Genomic DNA, 21,687 nt, shown 5'->3' on the forward strand with positions numbered 1-21,687 from the left:
CCAGCTGCTGGGTAATGAGCTTGTTTTGGGCCAACAGAGCATCCACATTGTTTAGCTCCATCACTCCTCTTGTGTTCCCTCTTTCGGAAGCATAGAAGTAGTCCTTTTCTGATACTGTTTCAATAACATCTATGGCTTCCTCAATGGTCTTCTTCTTGTTCAAGGACCCTCCATATGAATGGTCTACTGCTTTCTTTGACTCATAAGAGAGCCCTTCATAGAAAATGTGCAGCTGGACCCATTCGTTGAACATGTCAGGTGGACACCTCCTTGTTAAGTCTTTGAACCTCTTCCATGCTTCATACAGAGTCTCACCATCCTGTTGCCTGAAGGTTTGAACCTCAGCTCTCAGCCTATTGATTCATTGAGGAGGGTAGAATCTTGCTAAGAATTTGTTCACCACATCCTCCTAAGTTGTCAAGCTCTCCCTTAGGAAGGATTCCAGCCACTTGGCTGCCTGTCTCTGAGTGAGAAGGGAAATAAGAGCAATCTATAGGCGTCAGAATGAACACCATTAGATTTCACTATGTCACATATTCTCAGGAAGGTGGTCAAATGTTGGTTGGGATCTTTTTGAACACCTCCTCCAAACGAACAGTTGTTCTGAACAAGGGTGATGAGCTGTGGTTTAAGTTCAAAGTTGTTGGCATGGATTGTTGGCTTTTGGATGCTACTTCCACAATTGCCTGGGTTTGGATTAATGTAAGAGCCCAAAACTCTTCTATCCTCCCCAGCATGATTTGCTCCACCTCCTCTGCCATGGTTGTGAATCTCTTCTTCATGATGATTTTCCATGTTTTCTTCCATGTTTGGTTCAAAGTATTCCTCAAATTGTTCCTCCTCTTCTTCAGCACCAACTACTCGTTTTTCTTTTGCCTCCCTCCTTAGTCTAAGGAAGGTTCTCTCTGGTTCAGAATCAAAGGAAGTTGAAGCCCCGCTTCTTCTCCCTGTCATACAACCAACAAGTACAAGCAGAGAAAATAGGTGCAGATAGTATTTATGTCAGAATTGATGTTAGTTGTGGGTGATGTAATATATCAAACAGTTAGTGGGTTAGCAAACAGAATTGAAAATAACAAAGAAAAACAAAAGAGTAGATGGAGAAGGGAAGAAGTTTAACTAAAACAAAAAGTAAATCACTCAAACAAAAAAATGAAATTCACAAAATAAAATGCTCAATCTAGTGATCTTCAAATCTAATCATTGTTGATGCACAATCAATCCCCGGCAACGGCGCCATAAACTTGATGCACGGAAAACTTGTCTCTCAACAAATCTCCCTTCGGCAAGTGTACCGAAGTTGTCGTCAAGTAAAAACTCACAATAGAGTGAGGTCGAATCCCACAGGGATTGATTGATCAAGCAACTTTAATTAGAAGAACGTTCTAGTTGAGCGAATCCAGAATTTGGGTTGAGAGTTGCAGAAAATAAAATGGCGGGAATGTAAATAACAGAAAAGTAAATGCTAGAATTAAAGGACTGGAAGTAAATGACTGAAAATAAATTGCAGAATTGTAAATGGGAATGGGGGATTTGCTCATAAAAGTAAATGGCAGAAATTAAAAAGAATGGGTAAGATTAGAGATGGGGAGTTCATTGGGCTTAGGAGATGTTGCAATTCTCCGGATCAAGTTCATTTTCATCTCTTCCTCAATCAATGCACTCATTGATCTCCTTGGCAATCTTAAGTGATTGAATTACAATTTCTTGTAATTCAATCTCTCAAATCTTGATCAATAGCCAATTCCTTGGTCAATTGCTCATGAGAAGAGATGAAGTATGGTCACTGATTATACCACATGCATTTCCCAAACCAAGTATTGAGAGGGTTACAGTCACATACCCATCCAAACCCAATTTGGTCCAGCATGAGAAAGCATTTCTAGCTTGATCTCTTCATTCCTCTTCCAAGGTTCAAAAGAGATCCAAGTTTGAATAGCTTCTCTTCCAAGATAACTACTCAATTGGATGAAGACCGAAAGCTATCAAGTAAAATCAAGAGGAAAGATAGAAGAAGAACAATGAAAATTAGTATTGATCCATCAAATTACAACAGAGCTCCCTAACCCAATGAAAGGGGTTTAGTTGTTCATTGCTCTTGAAGATGAAAACAAAGATGGAGAATACATCATAAAACTAGAAATTGCAAAGAAAGTAAAATACAGAGAGTGGTTCTTCAGCCTCCAGAACTCCTTTACAATTCAAAGCTACTCCTATATATACTACTCTTCTCAGCTTCTAGTTCACTCTTCAAGTCTTGGGCCTTTGGATCTTGAGTTTGAAGCAGTTCCTTTTTTTATTTGGGCTTGGCTATACTTGCAGAGAGAAAGTGCGGAGTGGGCAGAGACTTAAGCTCAGGGCGTAAGGAGTGTTAATCATTTAGTGAAAGTCCAAGTTCGGGAACGTTAGTGACACTTAACATTGTCACTAACGTTCCAATGCACCCCTTTTGCCTCACGTTAAAACCCACGTTAACTAGGTTAACGTGGCTTTTAACGTTGCCTTGTCAACCTTCGAGAACGTTAGTGACACTCAACATTGTCACTAACGTTCCAGTGTGCCCCTTCTTGCTTCACGTTAAAGCTCACGTTAACTAGGTTAACGTGGCTTCTAACGTGGCCTTTGCCATCCTTCGAGAACGTTAGTGACATTCAACATTGTCACTAATGTTCTAATGTGTCCCTAGGTCTCACTTTAGAGTCCACGTTAACTAGGTTAATGTGGCTTCTAACGTGGCCATCTTTTAGCCATCCCAACGTTAGTGACAATGTTGAGTGTCACTAACGTTGGCTCATCCTTCATTTCTCATCGTTAGCTTCCACGTTAACCAAGTTAACGTGGAAGTTAAGGTGACTCTTGGGGGTTGTGTGGTTGCTTCAACGTTAGTGACAATGTTGTGTGTCACTAACGTTGTCGACAACTCTTCATCTTCTACGTTAGTTCCCACGTTAACCAAGTTAACGTGGGAGTTAACGTGGTACTTAGCACCATAGGCCAACGTTAGTGACAATGTTGAGTGTCACTAACGTTGGCTTCTCTCCCTCCCCTTAATGTTAGAGGTCACGTTAACTAGGTTAACGTGGCTTCTAACGTGGCCACTTATGAGTAATTGCCAACGTTAGTGACAATGTTGAGTGTCACTAACGTTGGCTCAACTTCTTTTCTCCACGTTAGAGTTCACATTAACTTGGTTAACGTGACTCTCTAACGTGGGCATTGATGGCTTTTTGAGAGTGTTATTGGCAATCACTTTTCTCATTAATCTTTGCAAGTTACCTCCCCTTTTCTTGCTTCTTTTTGGTCCTGAAATCAAGCAACAAAGTGCATCAAAGCTCTAGTCCAAGTCATGAGTAATGCAACATAATATTTGTCACTAAACTTATGCAAAATCCTCATGAAATCATGTAAAATTCAAAATGTATGCTTGAGTCAAGGCATAAGTGAATATTTACCCAAAACTAGCTTATTTCCTAAAGAAATGCATGAAACTAACCTAAAAACAGTAAAGAAAAGGTCTGTGAAACTGGCCAAGATGCCCTGGCATCAGAGCATAAGCTTGTAGACCTCGGGATCAACCCCATTGGTCTTGACAGTGTCACAGATTTGCAAGAATTCAGCTAAGAATTGATGAGGATCTTCCAATGGAAGTCCATGAAACTTATAATTCTGTTGCATCAGAGAAACTAATTGAGGCTTAAGCTCAAAGTTGTTTGCTCCAATGGTAGGGATTAAGATGCTTCTCCTATAGAAGTCGGGAGTAGGTACAGTAAAGTCACCAAGCACCTTCCTTGCATTGTTGGCATTGTTGTTGTTTTCGGCTGCCATGGCTTCTTCTTGTTTGAAAGTTTTTGTTAGGTCCTCTATAGAGAGTTATACTTTAGCTTCTTTTAGCTTTCTCTTCAAGGTCCTTTAAGGTTCAGGATCAGCTTCAACAAGAATGCCCTTGTCCTTACTCCTGCTCATATGAAAAGAGAGGAGAAGAAAACATGGAATCCTCTATGTCACAGTATAGAGATTTCTTGAGGTGTCAGAGGAAAATAAAATAGAAGGATGAGGTAGAGAAGAGAGAATTCGAACTTATCAAGAGGGACAGAGTTCGAATTGCTGATAGTGGAGAAGTGTTTGTCCTTTAAATAGAAGGATTTGAGAATAGGGGAAGAATTTTCGAAATTAAAGTAAAAGGATTTTGAAATAATTAAAAGAAATTTTGAAAATTTGGTAAATAATTTTCGAAAACTAAGATTGGGAAAGAAATTAAGTGATTTTTGGAAAAGATTTTGAAATTAGAAATCAAAAAGATATGATTGAAAATTAATTTTGAAAAAGATGTGATTGAAAAGATATGATTGAGAAGATATGATTGAGAATCAAATTAAAAGGAGAAATTTTTAAAATTAAAGTTGATTACTTGACTAACAGGAAATTAAAAGATATGATTCTAGAATTAAAATTTGATCCTTTCTTAATAGGCAAGTAACAACTTGAAAATTTTGAAATAAATCATTATTTGTAGCAAGGATTTTCGAAAATAATAATAATTTAAAAAATGGAAAGAAATTGATTTTGAAAAGATATGATTGAAGAGATATGATTTGAAAAAGTTTGATTTTGAAAAATTATGAATATTTGAAAAAAGGTTTGAATTAAAAACAAAATCTTACCTCTTGTTCCATCCTGGCGTTAAACGCCCAGAATGGTATCCATTATGGCATTTAACGCCCAAAATACTACCTTTTTGGGAGTTTAACGCCCAGCCAGGGCGTTTAAACGCCAGTTTTCCTTCTTCACTGGGCGTTTTGAACGCCCAGCTTTTTCTGTGTAATTCCTCTGCTGCATGTTCTTAATCTTCAATTCTCTGTATTATTGACTTGAAAAGACATAATTTTGAAAATTTTTTTTGAATTTTTAATGATGAGAAATAATCAAAATGCAACTAATCATGGAAAACTAAGATTAAATCAAAAATGCATGCAAGACACCAAACTTAGAATTTTGTATACTAATGACTATAACAATTTGAAAATGCATATGAGAAACAACAAAAGACACAAAGCAAGAGAATTTAAAGATCAGAGCAAGAAAATCATCAAGAATAACTTGATGATCAATGAAGAACATAATGCATGTAATTTTCTAAAATTAGAAGAATAAAGACATGCAATTTACACCAAACTTAAAATTAGACACTAGACTTCAAACAAGAAACATAAAATATTTTTTATTTTAAGATTTTAAAAATTTTTTGTAATTTTTTTTCGAAAATTAAGTGGAAAAAAAAGAAAAAAAAAGGACTTCAAAAATCTTAATGAGAATTCCAAGAATCATGCAATGTTAGTCTAAAACTCCGGTCCAGGAATTAGACATGGCTTACTAGCCAGCCAAGCTTTCAGTGAAAGCTTCGGTCCAAAACACTAGACATGGCCAATGGCCAGCCAAGCTTTAGCAAATTATTACGTTCAACAGCAAGATTGATAGAAATCAATAAGCCCTTGTGATGATAAGTTGAAACCTCGGTCCAAAAGATTAGACATGGCTTCTCAGCCAGCCAGACTTCAACAAATCATCATGAAACTCTAGAATTCATTCTTAAAAGGTCTGAAGAACAAAATAGAAATACAAATTTTTTTTTGAAATTTTTCGAAAATTAAAAGGTAAAAAGCTTAAACATAAAATAAAATTACCTAATCTGAGCAACAAGATGAACCGTCAGTTGTCCAAACTCGAACAATCCCCGGCAATGGCGCCAAAAACTTGGTGCACGAAATTGGGATCATCAATGACGCCAACATCATGGTACGCACAATTGTAATCTCAACTCTTTGTCACAACTCCGCACAACTAACCAGCAAGTGCACTAGGTTGTCCAAGTAATAAATCTTACGTGAGTAAGGGTCGATCCCACAGAGATTGTCGGCTTGAAGCAAGCTATGGTCATCATGTAAATCTCAGTTAGGCAGATTCAAATGGTTATGGAGAATTGATAATTAAAATATGAATAAAACATAAAATAAAGATAGAGATACTTATGCAATTCATTGGTAAGAATTTCAGATAAGAGTATGGAGATGCATTGTTCCTTCTGAACCTCTGCTTTACTATTGCCTTCTTCCAATCATTCATACTCCTTTCCATGGCAAGCTTTATGTTGGGTTTCACCGTTGTCAATGGCTACCTCCCGTCCTCTTAGTGAAAAGGTTCCAAATGCGCTGTCACCGCATGGCTAATCAGCTGTTGGTTCTCGATCATGTTGGAATAGGATCCATTGATCCTTTTGCGTCTGTCACTACACTCAACACTAGCGAGTTTGAAGCTCGTCACAGTCATCCCTTCTCTGATCCTACTCGGAATACCACAGACAAGGTTTAGACTTTCCGGATCTCAGCAATGGCCCCTAATTGATTCTAGCCTATACCATGAAGGTTCTAATCTTAGATTAGAAACCCAAGAGATGCACACTCAAGCTTGTTTGCATGTAGAACGGAAGTGGTTGTCTGGCACGCGTTCATAGGTGAGAATGGTGATGAATGTCACGGATTATCACATTCATCATGTTGAAGAACGAATGGATATCTTAGAACAGAAATAGGCTTGAATTGAATAGAAAAACAATAGTACTTTGCATTAATTCATGAGGAACAGCAGAGCTCCACACCTTAATCTATGGTGTGTAGAAACTCCACCGTTAAAAATACAAAAGTGATCATGGTGATCATTGGCTTCAGCCCCAGAGAGGGAACCAGAAGAACCAAGATCCAAGTATGATCAAGTGTGTAAAATACAACAGCAAAAGGTCCTATTTGTAGAAAACTAGTAACCTAGGGTTTACAGAAATGAGTAAATGATGCAGAATCCACTTCAGGGTCCACTTGGTGTGTGCTTGGGCTGAGTGTTGAAGCTTTCATGTGTAGAGGCTTTTCTTGGAGTTAAACGCCAGTTTTTGTGCCAGTTTGGGCGTTTAACTCCAGCTTTTATGCCAGTTCTGGCGTTTTGACGCCCGAATTTCTATGCTAACTTGAAATGCTGGTTTGGGCCATCAAATCTCGGGCAAAGTATGGACTATTATATATTTCTGGAAAGACCAGGATGTCCACTTTCCAACGCAATTGAGAGCGTGCCAATTGGGCTTCTCTAGCTCCAGAAAATCCACTTCGAGTGCAGGGAGGTCAGAATCCAACAACATCTGCAGTCCTTTTTCAGCCTCTGAATCAGATTTTTGCTCAGGTCCCTCAATTTCAGCCAGAAAATACCTGAAATCACAGAAAAACACACAAACTCATAGTAAAGTCTATAAATGTGATTTTTATTTAAAAACTAATAAAAACATAATAAAAACTAACTAAAATATACTAAAAACATACTAAAAACAATGCCAAAAAGCGTATAAATTATCTGCTCATCAAAAGCCTAGGCTCATTAAATGGGTCCTTCTTCCACAAGAATTTGACATAGAAATTAGAGATAAAAATGGAACTGAAAATCAAGTGGTAGATCATTTGTCAAGGCTCCGATAAGAAAGCAACCAAGACCTTTCACCTCCTATGAATGAGAAGTTTCCTGATGAACACCTCTTGATGATCCATCAAGCACCTTGGTTTACAGACATTGCAAACTACAAGGTAGGAAGGAAAATCCCACCAGAATATACAAAGCAACAAGTCAAAATGTTTTTAAATGATGCTAAACAATTCTTGTGGGATGAACCTTTTTTATTCAAAAGGTGTTAAGATAGAATAATTAGAAGGTGTGTGGCTGAGGAGGAAATCAAGGATATCCTATGACAGTGTCATATCAAGCTATGGGCGATGCTTTGGAGGAGAAAGGACCGCTACAAAAGTACTTCAAAGTGGATTCTATTGGCCATCAATCTTTAAAGATGCACGGGAGTTTGTGAAGTATTGCAATGCATGTCAAAGAGTGGGAAATTTGTCAAGAAAGAACGAGATGCCTCAAAAGTATATTCTGGAAGTAGAATTGTTTGATGTGCGGGGAATAGACTTCATGGGTCCATTTCCTCCATCATATTCAAACAAATACATACTTGTGGTAGTGGACTATATTTTAAAATGAGTGGAAGCTATTGCCACCACCACCAATGATGCTAATGTAGTTCTCCAATTCCTCAGAAGAAATATTTTCACTAGGTTTGGTGTGCCAAGAAGCTTGATAAGTGATGAGGGTAGTCATTTCTGCAACAAATACTTGAATACCCTCCTCCAAAGGTATAGAGTGACTCACAAAATTGCAATACCATACCACCCACAAACTAGTGGTCAGGCTAAAATATCAAACAGAGAGCTTAAGAGGATATTGGAGAAGACAGTTGGAGCTACTAGGAAGGACTGGGTAAGAAAGCTGGATAATGCACTATGGGCTTATAGAACAGCATTCAAGACACCCATTGGAAGGTCTCCATATCAGCTTGCGTATGGCAAGACGTGCCATCTTCCTACAGAGCTAAAGCACAAAGCCTTTTGGGCTACCAAGTTTCTTAATCTTGAAGCTCAAATAGCAGGGGAGAAAAGGCTATTACAACTCAATGAAATGGAAGAATTCAGATTAGAAGCCTATGAGAATGCTAGAATATATAAAGAGAGGACTAAGAGGTGGCATGACAAAAGGATTGCAAATCTTTGAACTAGGGCAGAAGGTCCTTTTGTTTAATTCAAGGCTAAGGATCTTCCCTATGAAGTTGAGATCAAGGCTAAGGATCTTCCCTATGAAGTTGAGATCAAAATAGACTGGTCCTTACTTGGTGACAAAAGTTTCTCCACATGGGTATGTTGAGCTCTTAGATGAAGCTTCTAAGCAAACCTTCAAAGTAAATGGTCATAGAGTGAAGCACTACTTGGGAGGAGATTGGGGCAAGCAGAAGAGTATCCATGAGCTAACTTAAGCACAGTGGTAACGTCAAGCTAGTGATGATAAAAGAGCGCTTGTTGGGAGGCAACCCAACCAGAGGTAACCTTTCTCCAATCTTCTTTCAATAAGTGGTAATTAAACTTCTAAATATTGCAAGGAAATAAGTTTTGTGTTTCACACCATGGTGCTTATCAGAGTGAACAAATCAAAGGGTGAATTTGTATATTAGTTTGGTGTACCACCATGAATCTTAACACATTACACCCCTTAAAACATTTCATGATTCCAAGCAATAGCAGAAGCTAATTACCCCTACAATCTCAAGTTATTACTCTTCATCTTTATAGTTTTATATAATCATAAGAATTGTTGCATCCATTGTTCATGAATGCATGCAAAACTTCAATATGCATAAAGTGTGGTTAAAGAGAAGCATGAAGTAAGAACCTAAGTTTGGCGTCACACACCAACTTAATGACACTTCTCCAAAACCATATATGCATGATTTAATTCAAAAAAAAACTTTCAAATTCGAGAATCAATAAAGAGAATGATGGAGTCTTTTCTTGTCTTTTCTCTTCTTTAGTACTTACATTAGGTTACTTTTATTGTACACAATTTTGTTTGCTTGCAATTCACATGGGAATAGTAGTTTATGACATTTGAATAGTATTGTACTTTTACACATGAGAGAATCATGTTCCAGAGAACTATGAGGAAGCATAACCCAGTAAGAAGAAGAGCTAGCTGCAGAGAAGATCCCAACAACGGCTATTTGAACACCGCTTACAGTACCAGCGGTTGCTGATTCAATTGGCTTAGATTCAATAGCTGCCGAGTCGATAACCGGATTCTTCAATACGGATACAAAAGCTCACTCATTCCGGAATGGCCGAGTAGATTCATGAGAGGCAAGAGCAGGAACCACTGCTTGACTGGAAAGACGAAAGTTTTAGCTTTTTGTCGTACACTTTGTCATGCATTAATAGCTATAGGTTGCATCAATAACTCCCATGCATCATAAGTGATTGACTAGTCTTTGGTCTCATTACATTTATAACTCTTTTAAAATTTAACTTCATGCTTCAAGGACTATGAATGCACGTCCTTCATGTCTAGGTCTAGTCACTCAAGATTCATTTTTTCTTCTTTTGTCATTTACTTCAGTTGCATGAGCACCATTGATTTAATTTTCATACATCTCATCCATCCATTCCCCAACATTCGGCTATCCCATTGTTTGAATATATACATGCATGCTATCCCACTTCACTTCACCACACTTTCATAAATATTTTTGTGCACACCTTCCTTGCATGCATTCTTGCTAGCCTTTCATATCTGTGCCTTTCCCCTCCCCTTTTTATATCCTTCTAATAGCTTGGGAATAAGCTTTTCTTCAAGTTTGGTGTAGGAGTTTCTTTCACTCCCTTGATCAATAAAATGACATCAAGAGATCAAGCATCATCCTTTAGAAAGAAGAGAAAGAGCAAAAGACATGAAGAAGAGGAGGAGAGACCTCAATTTGATGACATAAAGTTTAGGTCTCTCTTCCATGAGAGGCAATTTCATGAATGGATGGAAAATAAGAGGGCACTTCAAGAGGCAAGATTCGAGCTAAAAAAAAAAGGAGAGTTCCCTAGAATCCAATAAGAAATCAAGAGAAGAGGTTGGAAGAGGTTCTATAATCCACCACCTAAGGTGAGACTCTTGTTGGTTCAAGAGATTTATTCCAACATCCCTAGAGAGAACCAATAAGAGGAGAACACTTTTTTGAATTATGTAAAAGGAACAGTGGTGGACTTTGGACCGGATGCTATTCGGAGAGCTCTGAGGCTAAAGAAGCATACCCTATCCTCGGATGAGCTAACCTTTGAAACAAGGTTGACAAGTGACCCAAGGCTTAATGAGATATGTGCATTAGGAACTGAATAGATTCCAGATAGCTCTGGAAATCCAAATCAACTAAGAAGAAGTGATCTCACCCCATGGCCAAGGGTTGGTATGAATTTGTGAAAAGGTCAATTTGGCCCACCTCAAATATCACTGAGATAACAATAGACATAGCTATCTTGGTGCATTCCATCAAATATGGAGAAGCTATGGAAGTGGAGGAGATCATACCTCCAAACATAGTAAGAATAGCTGAGAGTGTTCCAGAAGACACAATGCTAGCCTACCCAAGACTTATCCAAAGGTTATGCCAACAAGCTGGGGTGGTGTTTGAGGATGAAAATGAGGCCATGGTGTAAACCGCAAGGCCAATCACCCTAGAAAAGATGGAAAAGGTGATGCTGCAAAGAGGACAAAGGCTACTACCAAGAAGAGTCATCACACAAGGGCCACCTCAAGAGGGAGCAAGCGCAAACCCAGAAGCATCAAATATGAATCAATATGGATGGGAACAAATACAACAAGCTCGCAGAGAATCAAGAGCATCAAACCCAACAAGACAAAATTTTCAAGGAAATCCAATAGTACCAAGCAATACAACCCAGAAATTTCTTAGAGCACAAAATATTCCTGGAAGCTAGGCACCAAGATAGGATGGAATATGATATCAGCAACCAAGCCAAGCTTGACAAATGAATATATAGAGATCTCCAATTGGATTCTTGAGAAACACTTAAAATATATGTTAAATTTACCCTAGGTTCTGTTAAAGTAGATTGCAATAAAGTGGGAGTATGGTTCGGGGGCCATGAAAGAGCCAATTTAGATAAAATATCAGCTCTGTTGTTTTGATCTCTTAGAATATGTTTAATTTCAAATGTTGAGAAATATGTAATCAAGTTTTGAACAGCAGCTAAATATTTTACTAACAATTGGTCTTTGACTTGAAAATAGTTTTCACATGTTGTATTACTAACACGAAATCATAGTTGACAGTAATATATTGAATAGATAAATCCTTTGCTACCCTTAGTCCAGCCAACAGAGATTCATACTCTGTCTGGTTATTACTTACCTTAAAGGAAAATTGCATGGACTGTTCTAGGATGATGCCTTCCCCATCTTCTAACAGAATGCCAACCACATATTCTTGAGGGTTTGAAGCTCCATCAATATGAAGTATCCATACTAGATATAGTTTGACTTCATCTGGAATGGTGAACCCGGCAACAAAATCAGCTAAGTATTGTGATTTGATCGGTCCCCGAGGTTGATATTGAATTTCGAATTTAGATAATTCAATGGACCACTTTATAAGTCGCTCTGCCAATTTAGGTTTCATAAGGACTTGTTGCAAAGGATGTTATGTGCTTACAATGATAGGATCGCTCTGAAAGTACGGCCGAAGTACTGCTTGTTGTAAAGCTTTGCTAACAAAATAAATAGGATGTTGAATCTTTTCCTTTTCGGTGACAAGGACAAAACTCATAGTCCAATCAGATATAGATAAATATAAGACAGTGTAGTTCTTAAATTAGGCTTTTGTAAAATAAGAGGAGAGGAAAGAATCTGTTTAATTTGTTGAAAATTATTTAGACAATTTGTATTATATTCAAAATTTTTCCTTTGTTTTAAAGTTTGAAAAAGTGAAACAATTTATCAGCTAAACAAGGTAAAAATCTAGACAAGGCAACAAGCCTCCCTACTAACCGTTGTACTTCTTTTACGGTTTTTGGGCTCTACATATCAAGTATAGCTTAGCACTTTTCAGGGATAGCTTCAATGCCTTGGTGAGTTAATAAAAACCTTAAAAATTTACCTCCTTGTACAGCGAATGCACATTTTTCGAGGTTTAATCTCATGTTGTACTTTCTTAATTGCTGAAATATCCCCAGTAGATCATCTATATAGGAGTATCCTAGCTTTGTCTTTGCGACCAAATTGTCGACATATACCTTAATATTATGACCAATTTGCTGGGAAAAAACCTTGTCTATCAGTCATTGATAGGTTGCTCCTGCATTCTTATGACCAAAATTTATTACCTTATAATAAAAATTATCATGTTTAGTAATAAAAGCAGTTTCATCTTAATCAGAAGGATGCATAAGAATTTGATTATAACTAGAATAATCATCCATAAAACTCAAAGTACCAAAACCAAAAGCATTATCAACTAAAGCATCAATAGAGGGTAAAGGGTATGTATAACAACCCAACTCCTGGTATGTCATGATCATACTAGAAGCTAAGCGCTACTAACTTGCTTTCCTAACTTGTAACTATTATGTATTGTATGAGCCTATTAATTACCTTGTTAAAACGTTGTCATTTTTTTAAGGGTAATTTTTTTTTAAGAAACGTTTAGCGATTTATTAGCACAAGCATACAGGAATAGTCCACATCATAAGCATAAATATTAACAAGATATTCACATATCATTATACATTAGTACAACGTTCACAGACCCTGTCAGTATACATCCTATAAGATAAATATATACATATATAAACATATGACATTCCCAAGCCCAGGCCCATACAGAAAGCTACTAAACTAGTTTCCAGGCTAGCCTAGCACTTCTAGACTCTCTTATTCTCTCTGTACACTAACAAAAGAGAGAGAGACTAAACTAAAAGGTACTAAACTAAGATGTCGCCCATAAAGTACCAACTGACGTCCCCCCAAACTAAACTCAGATATTGACATTTGGCAGATCTCCGTGTGACCCTGATGAATTACTCCCGGAAGATGGTAACTCCTCATCCTCTGGATACTCCTCTTCTGGGGATGATGTATGTCTGGAATGTAAATCAATCTACGAGCATCCCCGTCTCTCTTATCCGACCCAAAGACCCAAATCAACAATCATGATCTAACCCAAAGGCCCAATCAACAATCTTTATTCGGTTCAAAGACCTAATCAACAATCATTATCCGACCCAAAGGCCCAATCAAAAATCATTAAAGCCTCTGAAAATAACTTTTTAGCTTGTAGATTCCACTTTTCTTAATCTTTTAGGGTCATGCCCACTTTTGTTAAACTCATATTGCTTCTCTTTCTTATTAATATTTTTCTCAATGTTGTTGGTCCCCTCTTAGTGCCATAATTAATTAATCTCCTCTTCTCGTACTTGTCCCAAAGTTTTTTTATGAAGGAATTCTTAGATTCTAAACTTTTGAATTATCTTTCTACGTCTTTTACTATTATAACCATCGTATTCCTTAAACTTTTACGTTGCTTGCCTTTATGTCCTTATCTTTTGCTTTAATTGTTTTATTATGCTTTAGCTTTTGAATATTATAATTTAACCCCAAGAATTTTGCTATTTATAATTTAACCCTTAAGCTTCAGTTAATTATATTTTAATCTTTAAATTTCTACCAAATTAAATTTTTCTTTAGTTTTTCACGAAACACGGTTAAATTGTGCCCTGGTGCCTAGTGCCAGTGGTGGGCACTCTACGCCTCAAATCATAATTCATGGTGCTTAGCACCCTTAGCCAACGCTTAGCGTCTTCGAAGCATAAGTTTCGTGGCAAGACGTAGGCAACCAGTGTCCAACACTTGGCGCCCAGCACCCAAGACGCTTAAATTGTGGGGCACCCAGCGCTGAAGATATTTTGAGAGGAGGGTGTCCAGTGCTCAACATTCCACCATCAGATATAGGTCAAAATTCACGTAAACACTTAGTTTCAAGCATCAGACAATCAACTGTCAACCAGGCATCAAAATACAATCAACTCATAATTAATTTACCGAACCTTACCTTTTTATTTTAGCTTATAAAATCCAGTTTCCTCTCGGTGATTTCTTGCTTGCTTCCTTCCTAGTTTTAAATCAAAACAACATTCAAACTAAGATATACGTGGTATCTGAGTCTTCAACACAAGTTCGGGAAGGAATTCCTCACCTTTCTCAAGCAGGAATTCCTAAACAACAACATCAAAAATATCACCCTTTCACGGTTTTAGCATGGCCGAACCATCAAGAGGATATTACAATGAAAATATCTCAACTCACCTTAACGAATCTGATATGGGTGAAGGAAAAACAAGAGACAAACACTTTAATCGGTTTAAAATTTTTGTGAGATTTTTAAAACCAAAAGACCGAACCTTAGAAACTTGTCGACTATGGTGTTTTCAACTTTTCTCTCTTGTTCTCCTCTCTCAAAGTTGCGTATGAAAAAGAAAAGAAGTAGGAGGTGGCTCTCGAAGTCATGTACGAAGAAAAGAAAGCAAGCAGGAGGTGGCTGAAATCAAGGCTAGCCAAATCCCAATGGTGGATAGTCACTCGAATTAATTAATAAAATATTATTAAGAAGATAATTACTACAGTTAGATGTATTAGATTACTAGTAATTATACTTCTAAAATAAATATATAAGCTACAAGTATAAATGATACTAGTAATAAGATTATTTTAGAACCAACCGATTTATAATGGTATATTAGCATAGCTAAGTTCATCGAAGAGTGCTGGCAATTAACTGTGCCGGTAGATTTTGGGCTAGGTTATAATATTATTAAACTTATCTCCGGTTTAACTAAAGTGAGTAAAATAATAATATAATAATAATATTATATTATTATTTTTGTTCTCTCGACAGAAATCAAAGTTTTAAAATTCCTAGCCAAAGTGAGTTGGAAACAAAATCTTTGCTAGTTTAGGAAATGATGACATGGCGAGTTGCTTGCTTTACTGGACTTTCGAAAAAATTTCCCTTTTTTTTCAGGAAAAGTTTTATTTTGCCGAAACCTAGGCTGTTACAGTATGCATTCTTAGGACAAGCTTTAATTTAAATCAGTGAAATCTAAACACATACACCATTTACCATTGTGTTTTTTTACCATTACTATGTTAACCAACCAAGTGGTAAACCTGATTTCACGTTTGAAGTTAGCATTAATGAGTTTCTTGGTTCTTTCTAAAGAAGCTCGCCATTTATCAGCACTAAGGTTATGCTTTTTTTGAGCTACACTTTTTACTGTAGGATTCAAAGCCAACTTATGACAAATAATAGCTAGATCTAAGCCAGACATATCTGCGGGAGTACAAGCAAATAAATTGGCATTTTGTCAAAGAATCTATTCGAGCTTTCTTTATCATATCCTTATAAAGCTGGCATTGTAAAATACCGAGCTTCACGATGATCGCTATGAATAGTAGCAATAAGATCGTCCTACACATGAAACTTAACACATAGATGAATTGTAAAAGTCCTAGCACCAAAATGATTTAGAAAAGGACGACCAAGTATAAAATTATAAGGACTATAACAGTCTACAACAAGATATTGAATATCCAAAGTTTTAGCTAAAAGATGCTCACCTAGTGTGGTTTGTAACTACATAAAACCCAAAACAGGAACTCGCTCACCCAAGAAGCCCACTAGGTCAACAGAAGAAAGTTGTAAGATATGATCACTTAATTTCATCTTCTGAAATATAGAATAAAAAATAACATCTGCACTACTTCTCGGGTCTAAAAGGACTTTACGAACAACCGAATCTCCCAATTGTATGAGTATGACTACTGGATCATCTAAATTAGTTGTCGCTATTTGGAAATCAGATGACTTGAACACCATTTCTGGAATAGTAGGGGGAGGTTGAGTAGAGCTATTAATTCCCTCTACCAAGAGCATAGCTCGGTATGTTTGTTTACAAGCAGAGTTAGTAATGCCTCCACTAGCAAACTCGCCAAATATACAATTGATTATTCCTCGCAGTTAAGTAGGTTGAGTGATGACACTTTTATCTTTACCTTGAGAAACGTGCCCTGCTGATGTACTTATCTATATGACCTTGCCGAGCTAGTCGTTATAGTAGATCCTTGGCTACGACACATTCATTAGTAGTGTGACCATGCTTATGATGAAAAGTATCTGCCTTCCTTGAAAGTTTGATGAGCTTGGCATATAGAATTTCTTTAATGATTTATTCCCTTTTTGTATTGAACTGTGTATAGGAATCATATTGAGGTGTGAGACGAAAAGATTTTTTGTTATCCTGACCTTTGTCATCATCTCTGTTAGTATTGGTCTTTTCTAACTGCCGAGCTTATCAGAGTTCCTCAATCTCCATGTCCCTTAGCCTTTTCCCAGAATTCGACTAGGGTTTTTGGTTTAGCAACAAAAATGGTCTCCTGAAACTTTCCTGGACGAAGTCCACTTTTAATGGCAAGAAGATGTACCTCAGGTGAAGATCAGGGATGTTCATCACTATTTTTATGAATTGAGTAATGTAATCATGAAGACTCTCATGTTTCCCCTGCTTAATGCTACTCAAATAATCCCTATCATGAAAATAAATGGAGGATGCAGCAAATTGATCCTCAAAGAGCTTAGCAAAGTCCTGAAAACAAAAAATAGATTCTGGAGATAAAGAAAAAAACTAATCAAGTGGAGGACCATCTAAAAATGTAGGAAAACATCGACATAAAATAGGATCAGAAGCACTGTTTACTAGCATCATAGAACGAAATTTCTTGACATGCTTCTTTGGATCGCCCAAACCATCATAAGGAGTCAACATCATTAGTAAAGCAAAATTCCTAGGAAATTGAAAATTTATGACATTTGTAGTAATGGACTAGCTATGTTTTCTGCTTCATTCGCTGGTTGATCTCGTCCCTTTTCCCGAGTTTCAAAAACATGGGAAGGTTCAGTTTCTTCCTCTTCATCTAGTTGTTCCTCATTATCTTCATTATCATTGTTGTTGGCTACCTAATTTATCATTCTTTGATTTTTGCTGCCATGTGCTAATCAGCCTGTTGTAACTCCGTTACCATCCTAAGAAGCTCAGATGGTATTGGAGGAGGTTGATCAACCATGATTACACAATAAAATTTTGGAGTTTAAAGGAAATTTAAATCCTTGGCCCCATATGAGCGCCAATTGTTCTTGGGCGAATGGTCTCCTAACTTGATATAGCTCATCCACACAATAATCCTTCTTCAACAATTCTTATAGGATGAGTTATACCTCGGTCACCCTGAAACAAAGAGGGCAGTTACCTACACAAGGCACTCCGACGCTCAAATCAATATGTGAACCATATAATGTTTAAAGTAAAGTGAAGAATGAATAGTTTTTTCATACCTTTTCTCTTTACTCCTTTGTCATTTATAAGTGAGATGCATGTCTTTACCATTTGTCGGTTATGTTTTTGAAGAATAAATATATATTATTTTTTTTAATAACATAACAACTACATTAGATAAGTTATAGCGTGTGTTTAACCAAATTATAGCTCGGTTATAACGGACATATCAACAACCTTGAAGGTAAGGTTGCCTTAAAGAGGAATTTAGTGTAATAAGCATCATTGGACTTGGCCCAATTAATAGAAATAGGATTTGAATATTAGAAATTATTATCAATAATATAAATAGGAGTATTAAAAATCGTAATAGGTGAGAATATGTAAATTGTAAAATGTCTTATGACATTTCTTTTTCTCTCTAAATTTTTCTTCTTCTACCTGATGAATTATTTTCTTTCTATTACTAATTTTCTAATTCTAGTCGTCTGTTTTTCCATACCATTACAGACAACCGTTTAGATAGAGTACATGAGCAATAGATTAGTTTGAATTGAGAACTTGACGAGAAGCTCTATGATCAGTGTGACTAATCTATTAACCTGAGGATCAATGAGAGGTGGGATATCTGGAAGGGACTCTGACGCTCAAGTCAGGTGAGTCTTTGAGGTATGGTATTAGCAAAGTTATGAGATTGTGAATTGTACCTACTCGAAATGTTGTTAGTTTACTTATCATTACAACAAACTCAAGTTGAGGTAACCCTTAAAATCATTGCCTAGTCATATGAAAAGTAACACATTTGATCTCAGGTAACCAAAATTATCCTAACACAACTCTTTTGGGGGTTGTTTATATAGTTGTTACCTTTAGTATAGCACAATGCTTTTTTATCATCAAAGGAAACACTTAACTTTGCTTCCTTAAAAAGAGTTGTATTTTTTTCATGACAGGCAATGCTTGTTTATGTAATACGTAATATGGACAACTTACCGAAATGTTGCCTATATTTAATTAAGGTAACACTGCTAGAAAGTTACCTTTTCAATATAAGAAACACATAATAAGCGTTGGCTTTTCTCTTGTTACAATAAAAAAATTTCAAAAGAAATAAAATAGGCTCTTCCGAACTTCGTCATCCATAGCCTGGAAAGAAAAGAGCTGTAAGGGAGTGAGAACATCGTCCTCACTGATTCTCACAATGGGGTTAGAGAATTACTATAATAGGATACGTGAAATAAAATTGTTTTTAAAATACAGTGATTAATAACAGCCTTATGCATCTTTTCAAAACCAAATATTTAATATTCAAAATCCAAAATCCTTTCTAAAAGAGAAAGATGTTAGTTTCTCAGAAATCCAAAAGCCTTTTTAAAAGTTTTTTCTAGACAGCATGAATGACAAAGTTGTTTCAAGCATAGGTTCATTAAGTGTATGCTGAACCAGTTTAGTTTTTGATACTTTTCTAAACCAAAAACTCAAACCAAACACGTCATTCGACGCATCTCATAATCAACCACGGCCCTAGGCCCAAACAAATCAATCCACAGCCAATTCACCACAATTTCAACCAATTTCAGTCACAAACACAAGTAGAAGGTTCAAGCACAATTAAGCAGTTACATCAAGTTGAGCAATTAACAACTAAACATAATTATTCACATTGGCAAACCAATTATAATATACATACCCAAACAATGTCACATAGATACATATGATGAATGCCTGCCCTATGGATGATGAGTCTCATCTATCGGTTATCAAGCCAACCCGACAAGTCCGGCTGCTAAACCCTGGACTGTCCCCCGTCGGGCATCCCCATGAGTCTATACATATCTTTTTCTCTTTTGTTCATAATTCATACATATATAAAACTTTACTCAACGGGGGTCAACCTTCCCGGGAATTTATAAGTGTCCGGTCACATCTTACGATGTAGGATCAACAGAGTATCGAGTCTCAACTTGGAACCTATAGTGGCTAGCCACGGTACTTTACCTAGGGAAACTCGAATCTCAGATAAAAGAAGTGCAAAGCCACTTATTCATTCATAATAATTCATTCATCATCACTTCTACACTTCATTAACAAGTCATACCAAGTCAAATCATCATTCCTACCATGTATCACTTTTTTCTCAAACCACTCTACTTTAAAATCAAAATCAAACTCATCTTTGTCTTAAAATTCAAAATTTCCATATCTCAAATCATTTCAACCTCATAATCCAATTTTTTTACTCAAAATCAATTGTCTTTGAAAAGACTCAAATCATTCACTTTTAAATCATCTTTTCAACTATTTCAAATCAGAATTATCAATCAACAACCTTGACAGAGACCCAAGACTCTAGGGAAGAATAACCTACCCCATTTCTTAAATATTTTTAGAAATACTCAAAAACATAGTTACTTGAATTGAAATCGATCAAAATAAATATTTAAAACTAAAACCAAGGCATGTAAGCTAAAATTTCCGAACCACTTTCAAAACCAAAATTATTTAAGCCCAAAAGCCAATTCCATTTCATTCTTAAATTGGAAACCTTTCCAAGGCTCGGAAGTGTTTAGTCTTGCTAAGTTAAAATTTAAAGAATACTTCAAAAACAAAACGAATTTAATTAATCAAAGTTCATTTTCTTTTAAAATCCACCAAAACTTCTCCAAAGGTACTTCTTTAATCAAACTTCAAAACATAGGTTCTTTCATATTTAAATCAATCTTAAACATAAACTTTGTTTAAACAAATTAAACTCAAAACACCTATTTCTTAATAATCAAGAACCAAATAATAGAACTTCTAAAATTCATTCCTTTTCTAAATCACATTTTAAAACTGAATATTAAATCTCATAAAAATTGGGCAGTATCCTCCCTAAAACTTAGACTTTGCCACCCTTTTCGGGTCCTAACCAAACCAATCCACAACCCCTTCCACGGGTACAAAATCAAATCAGTTTAAAATCAGACTAATCCTTCTCATATTTCAAGAAACAATTTCATTTTCAATAGATTAAACTCAATTTCAAAACTTTAAGAAAACAACTTCAAGAACCGTCTATTTAACAAAACCAAACAATAATCCAGTCAAACAAACATTCATATCCAACTAAGACAACCAAACAATACATAAGACTTATGCAATCACTAAAGATATATTTCGCACATCAGTATCCATATATAACACTTCCATATTATAAAGTATAATTTTCTAAAAAAATCCCCTACCTCTAAGTGAAACCATAACCCAACGCATCAAAGAAAAGTCCTTTCTCTCGGCCCGCGGTCAGCGAAAGCCGCAATCTCAGCTCAAACCATTCTTGCAGCAACCACAGCAACATTTATGCAACATGCAATATTCAAAACTCGAACCTACATTACCAAACCTCAGAGTTTATAACTAAACATAACAGAAAACTAACGCGAGGGTTTTCGAAACATAATTACTTACTGAAATAGAAAAACGAAGCAGCCAAAAACTCTGAGCACGACATGCAAGCACCAATACTCAACCCTATGACAGACAATGACGCAACACCTCAGCATAAGATAATAGAACAGTGATGCACCGCTATTTGGTGGTGCATCCTATGTTGATTTTAGGAAATTTTATGACCTTTTACCCATATTTATTCAATGAAATAGCATGGTTTCATGATTGTCTCCTAATTTGTGCTTAAGTGTGAAAACATGCTTTTTAAGCCCTTAATTGTTAATTTTGATTCACCTTTGATTCCACAAGATGCCTTGATATATTTGTAAGTAAATTTAGGATGGAAAGGCTAGGAATGGATCAAAGGAATGAAGAGAAAAGCATGCAAAATGGAAAAATTATGGAAAAACAAGGATTGGGAGAAATTCACTCCACGCGCATGCGCAACAGACGTGCA

The 21,687-nt window shown here is 36.4% G+C and overlaps 1 non-coding gene across 1 annotated transcript; it reads left to right on the plus strand.

Moving 5' to 3' along the window:
* The first annotated feature begins 251 nt into the window (after window positions 1–251).
* On the plus strand, window positions 252–355 carry LOC112732160 (small nucleolar RNA R71). Its single transcript, XR_003167897.1, has one exon. It is a non-coding gene; the product is annotated as a small nucleolar RNA R71 (small nucleolar RNA).
* The last annotated feature ends 21,332 nt before the right edge of the window (window positions 356–21,687 follow it).

This window comes from Arachis hypogaea, chromosome 12, assembly GCF_003086295.3.
Source record: "Arachis hypogaea cultivar Tifrunner chromosome 12, arahy.Tifrunner.gnm2.J5K5, whole genome shotgun sequence".
Classification (NCBI taxonomy): domain Eukaryota; kingdom Viridiplantae; phylum Streptophyta; class Magnoliopsida; order Fabales; family Fabaceae; genus Arachis; species Arachis hypogaea.